This window comes from Bremia lactucae, linkage group LG1, assembly GCF_004359215.1.
Source record: "Bremia lactucae strain SF5 linkage group LG1, whole genome shotgun sequence".
Classification (NCBI taxonomy): Eukaryota; Oomycota; class Peronosporomycetes; order Peronosporales; family Peronosporaceae; genus Bremia; species Bremia lactucae.
Window position 1 is genome coordinate 4,433,139 of NC_090610.1, and position 6,335 is coordinate 4,439,473.

A 6,335-nucleotide genomic window follows, 5' to 3' on the forward strand; every position below is an offset into this window, starting at 1 on the left:
ACGAGCTCCATCGAACATGGGCGGGCTCATCTGAATGGGCCTCAGCTGATGCGGCCGGGCAGAGAGCATCTCAACAGTCCTGTTGAGAGCCTCGCTTCGAACCTGCTCATGCCTCAGCTCATCCTGAATCTGAGTGACGGACTCCCCTGCAGCATGGCTCTGAGCCTCGGACGCGGCTCTCCGCTGTCCGAGGACGAATGCCTCAAACTGCTCCAACTGAGCAACATGTAGGAGGCAACATGCAGGAGGACTACCCAAGAGCCTGACCAGGGATTGTTCACCAAGTCCTTGCGCCAAGTGCCCTACCACCTCCCGACGATGTTCGGAGAGGTGGGGAATTGATCCCAATCGATGTTGAGGCTCATCCTCACGTACAGATGCGGGTCGTGCGAAGGATTTTAGGTGCTACCAAGTGTAGCTCGCTGCTACACCAGGATCCCTGCTAGGGCAAAGATGCCCACAAGAGGACTTCCCGAAGGGCGATGGCAAGAACGAGCGTGCTAGACGCATGAGTTCTGCATCGACCACTGAGGGGTCAAGAAATGCAGGAGCGCAGTAGGGTCGGGATGCCCTACTGACGCGGACTCTGAAGCTACTTGTAAGTTCAGAGTTGTGGAACAAACGGGCAGCATAGTCCCTGAGGTCTCGAAATTTCGGACCTCAACCCTGCTGGTCTATAGCGCTCAAGTACGAGGCTATGACTAGGTGATGACCCTCCTAGTAGATTCGGGTGCTTCACAATTTTTTGTAAAACTCGCGGCTTTAAAAAAGAAACCGGCGATGCTTGAGTCGCTTTGCCAGGACAGCAAGCGAGAAGAGGCGACCGTTCGTTTAGCGCATGGCGCACTCGTTAAGTCTGAGGGAGTTCAGGTAGAACACGCCTTCAGCTTTAGTGACTTCTCTTGTAAAGAGAAGTTTACAGTTCTAGGAATGAAGAGTCCGTATGACCTCATCCTAGGCATGCCATGGTTGACAAAACACCAACCATGGATAGACTGGCGTACACGCAGAGTTGCGAACTCTACGCAGGACGCCGGAAAGGATATCTTCCTGCGAGAGGCATATATAATTGATGCCGTGTCGAGCACAGTTGGGGGTGCGTTGACGGGACGTCAAATATCACCAATTCCTACCCAGCTCGTGGAGTCTGGGGTAGTAAAAGGGCAATGACAAGTAGTCATGTGTCCCATAGGCCTGCACAGAGCCAAAAGCCTGTGGAAGTAGACGGCGAGCTGACAGGAAGTCAAGCGTCGCATAAACCGGCACAGTGCCTAGAGCCTGGTGCGGTTGGAAAGGGTGCGTTAGCCAAAAGTGCAACGGCATCCGCTTCCCAGAAAAAGGTCGTCGTGGTTTGAAGAACGAGTACCCGACAGATTAGGACGATCAAAGCACGTCTAAACAAGTGACCTTTGGATCAGTCTCTAATAAAGAGGACGGGCCTTCGACCGAGGTATTCAGGCCGTCAAAGACGAAATTGCGGAGGCATCCTCTGTTAAGGTGCTCCAGCACGTCTTTAAATCTGCCGATGAGATAGTAAATCTCCCGGAGATCTCGTGCGATCTATCCTTTATCGAATTAAAGGAAGGAAATATCCACGAAATAATCACACCAGAGTGGTTGCTCACGTGATGTGTCAGCACCGTGCCTACGCACCCCATTACTTTGACGATGTACTCGTTCGTATTGGGCCGAGGACGGGCCAAGCGAAATGGATTCGCACAAGCGTCATTAAGACGCTGTATTGCAGACTCTGGAGGACGCTATACTGTACGTCAACTTGCAAAAGTGCGTTATAGGGGTCCCGATATACCTGTGCTGGGCTGCACCGTAGGTACACATGGTGTACGAGCAGACCCGGACAAGGTAACATCGGTAAAGGAATGGCCAGTCCCACGACACGTGAACGATTTGGGCCAATTCTTAGGGCTGTCTAATTTCTTGCATAAGTACAGCAAGAATTATGCAGATCGTTCTAAGCCCTTCTCCGACCTCCTTAAAAAGATGCAGAATGAGTTTGGTCAAGGAACGAGAATATGCGTTCACATCAGTGAAGCAATCTCTTGTAGAGGCATCGGTCTTGGCATTGCCAGACGCGGATGAGCCCTTTAGCGTCGTCTGAGATGCAAGCAATTTTGCATTTGGCAGCGCGCTCATGCAGAAGGATGACGACAGCATTGACCGTGTCATCTCTTATCAGTCCCGGTTTTTAAAAGCCGCGGAACTGAATTACCCCGTGCATGACAAAGAGCTACTTTCAATAAAGTATGCTCTTGTCAAGTTTCGAATGCGCCTATTGAGCACCGAACCATTTGTGGTTTATAGGGATTACGCAGTATTGCGGACCGCAATAAAGTTACGCACCTCTCGCCTAGAATGGCAAGATGGCTCACATTCTTCTTTAAATTTTATTTTAAATTGAAATGTGCCAAGTAAGTCGAATGTCTTGGCTAACGCGTTATCGCGCAGACCAGGATTCGGGGCAAGACACCAGGCAAGTGTGTCTCGTGCTAGAGCACAATTTCAGCCGTCAACGTTGGCAGCCATGAAGGCAGACCACTTGACGACCTCAATAGTCTCTGAAATAAAAGAAGCTGCAGTCAGGACGAACATTATCGCCTGCTGTTTGATCACTTTGGTGGAGGAAAGGTACCCTTCCGACACACCTGAAACCTAAGCTTAATCGCTTTAGCTAATATAGATAAGTGGCCAACTATATTCGCTCTTGCGAACAGTGTTAGCGCATTAAGCCGGTACCGTCCAGCAGTGCGCCACTGAAGCCGCTACCGATTCCATCCAACTGTTGGAAGTCAGAAAATCTGGACTTCATGTTTGGCATGCCGCCCGATCATAAAAATCGGACGGGGCTCGTCGTCTTTGTAGACATATTTAGCAAAATGGGGCATTCAGCACCATGTAAAATATCGATCACAGGCAAGGAGGCAGCTCTCTTGTTCCTGGATCATGTATACCGACTACACGGGATGCCCTTGTCCATAGTTTTGACAGAGATTCACGTTTTACGTCTGGTTTTTGGCGGCATGTGTTTGAGCTGCTAGTTAGCAAGCTCTACATGTCGACCGCAGATCATCCCCAGACCGATAACCAAACAGAATGTGCCAATCGGGTCGTGGCGGATGTCTTACACGATAGCAAATTCCAAAGAATGGAGCAAGCAATTGCCCTTTGTGGAGTTCGCTATACAGTGTCCACGCCAGTACGGGTGAGACACCGTTTTATGTTAACGGACTGCGCCATTCTCGGACGCCAGTCTCGTTTGTGCGCAGCCCGAGTCTTAGTGAGGGAGGGGCCCTCACTTTGCTCGGTGCGAAAGAGGGACATAGTTTCGTCAATATGACGATGACCCATGAGGGTATCATCTCAAAGACAGAAACTTGCCCTAGTGACCCTGCCAGTTTAGCAGTGGTCAATAAAACTACGCCTTATGACCGACCTCTCGGCGGTTTCATAGGCGAGTTTGATGCTAAAAGCGTGAGCGAGGCTCAACGCTTTGTGGATGAGCGAGGCTCAACGCTTTGTGGATGAGCGATTAGCCATCACACGTAAAGTCCGTGACGCAACGGCAAGCGCACAGGACAAGCAAAAAAAATATGCGAACCGAAATGGTCGCAAAAATAACGAACGCTTTTACAGTGAATTAACAAGTACTATTTAGTACTGCTACCCTACCTGAAAATGCAATGTCTGTACTACCTGGAGGTGCTACGAAGTTGTTGCCGCGTTTCATTGGGCTTTTTACGGTGGTAGAAGAGGTTAAAAACCTAAATTATAGGCTCAGCCTTCCCCCGTATATGAAGACGCACTCCGTGTTTTACGTGGGTCGTCTGAAACGGTATGTAGACCCAAATGAGGTCACATATCCCCATCCGTCTAAGGAGACCGATGGTGACGCCGACTGTGAGTCGAGCGTCGTTTAGATGAGGGGGACAGAGAAGGCGAAAAACTATCAGACCGACTCCTTCCACCTCGAACAGGACTCGGAGAGCGAGGGACATCACGCGAGTAACGCGGATCTCTCAGCTTTATCCTCTCAAAACGTTCCAAGCGAGTCTTCAGGTGTTCATAACCCTGACGATCCTTCACTCGGACATCATAAAGATCCGAGATCAGTCGCAAGACTTGGCCCTCGATATCCACAATACGTCGTTCAGCAGCGCTTAATGCCTGCGACTGAACGGACGAAGGCAAGGCATCCGCGATTAGGTGGGCGAGATCGCCACTCCTACAGAGCGCCGCCTGCACTGATGTATGCGGGTGCAAATCAACGCTTCCTTGTTAGAAGGTTGCTTGCCCACCGCTCAATGAGGCAAATGTATCAGTTCCTCGTCAAATGGAAAGATTACCCGAAGAATTTTGAATCTTCAAAACCGATCGATGCCCCACGTATTGATGTGCCCAGCTTGGTGGCTTCCTATGAAAAGGAGTACCAGCTGAGGTCTCTTCGCTAGTCTCAAATGGACTAGCAGAAGTAGCGTTGTGAAAATAAACAGAGGGTTCAGTACCGCCCATGATTTCTTTCACACGCAAACGAGCGAAATTAATTCGTTGCGGCCGCCGCTGCATCGCATCGGAATGCGGATGAATGCGGCGCAGGAATTCCGCCTCGTATTGGTCGGGCGTTTCATTTGAACGCAACATGACCGGGATCGGGAAAATTCGCCCAAGCGATTTCCCTAAGCTCTCCATGATTTAAAAATGCAATGATATTTATGAGCGTCTAGAAGAGCGCGCTATAGGAGCGACGCTCTTGGTCCAAAGGAGACCATTTAGATGGAGGGGGCATTAGTGATATGCCACCCGTCACATAGCCACGTTCTAAACGACTGGCTTGTGACACCGCCTGAGCACGTTCACGTGGCGGAGCTTTAGACTCAAAATCCTCTATGCCAGAACCATTATGGATAATGGTCTGAGCATAAGGCGTTGTGGTTTTACCCAACGGAGAAGCAGCTGCGCTTTATGGGCAGCGCTCTCATTAATGGTCGCTACGCTATACAGCGCATACGACGAGACAGCATTCCTAAATGTTGCTGTCTCCGTGTTGTGAGCCATGAGGGAAGTTTGGATGGGCAATAATGCGCCATCATCCCTCCTCATGAGCTCGTTGTCCGCATCAATAGTATGAGATGACGGCAACGGTGTCGACTCATTGTAGTCGACAATGAGCGACGGTCAGAATCCTTACTGTTAACGTGGGATGGATCCTTTAGCCCCGTTAACGCGACAGCAGCAGTAGCTGTCGGCGTTTTGACTAAGGTATTCGACGCGGGCGGCGAATTGACGCGGCGCGTGCGATTAGTGCGAAGTTGAGTGGGCGTCTTCGCAGACGACCCACCAACATTGCCCCTTTTAGGTGGCATCTTTGGCGCCGTGTATGGAAACACAGGTCGCTAGAGTGATTTAGTGAACTAGCGGCGCGTAAAGCTGCTCGCACTTCCTCGCTCCTCTCTGACGAATTTAAAATGTAAATTCGTTTTTTTAGGAGAAGATGGTGTAATGGGCTAAAGTTGCCCAAATGTTACGCAGTCCCCGTTAAGTACACTTGGTGTACTTAAGGGGATGGTCAATTACTTAATTAAAGTAATTAGACCCACCTCCCGTGTCTTTCACATTTGTGATCAACCCGTGTGTATGTGATGCACATAGGTGCATTCACATTAGGATGGATGACGGCTAGAGTCATCCATTACGCGAGATATTCAGAAAGATACGATCGCAATACATAATAGTGTATGTGACGGGTGGCATATCTCTGTAGCCCCCTTTATCTACAGAGATGACATTTTTGATTGGCAAAATAGGTATTTGTATTTTATACGATTAAATATAAATAAGACTGAAAACTACTTCCAACTTAGTAAGACTCCTTTCTTAGTGACATAAAAAGGAGTGCAGTCGAATGGATGAGTTCGACCGTAGGGAATAATGCCATCTTGGCCATGCTGTCCGGTTTGGACAGAGATGCCCTCCATTCAGCCATCGCCGATTTCACACAACATGAACTTGACGAGGCGGAGGAGAAGGTAGCCTTGCTTAATCAGCAAGGCTCTTAACAGGCAGAACTTTTGAGGTTACATTAGGTGCAGACCTCTGTACCTGGGAGGACGCACAAGCGTCGTCCCGAAACCTTATAGATAGACATCTATAAGTATAGTGGAGTCGAAGAAGACTCCCTCTTAAGATTGTTTGTCGAGTTGGACGATGCCATAAGAGCTCGTCATATCGTCGACGAAGAAATGCAAGTCGCATTTGCTCAGTCAAATTTGGCAGGTCGTGCCAAAACTTGGGTATTAGGCCTTAAGTTGCACGACCCATAT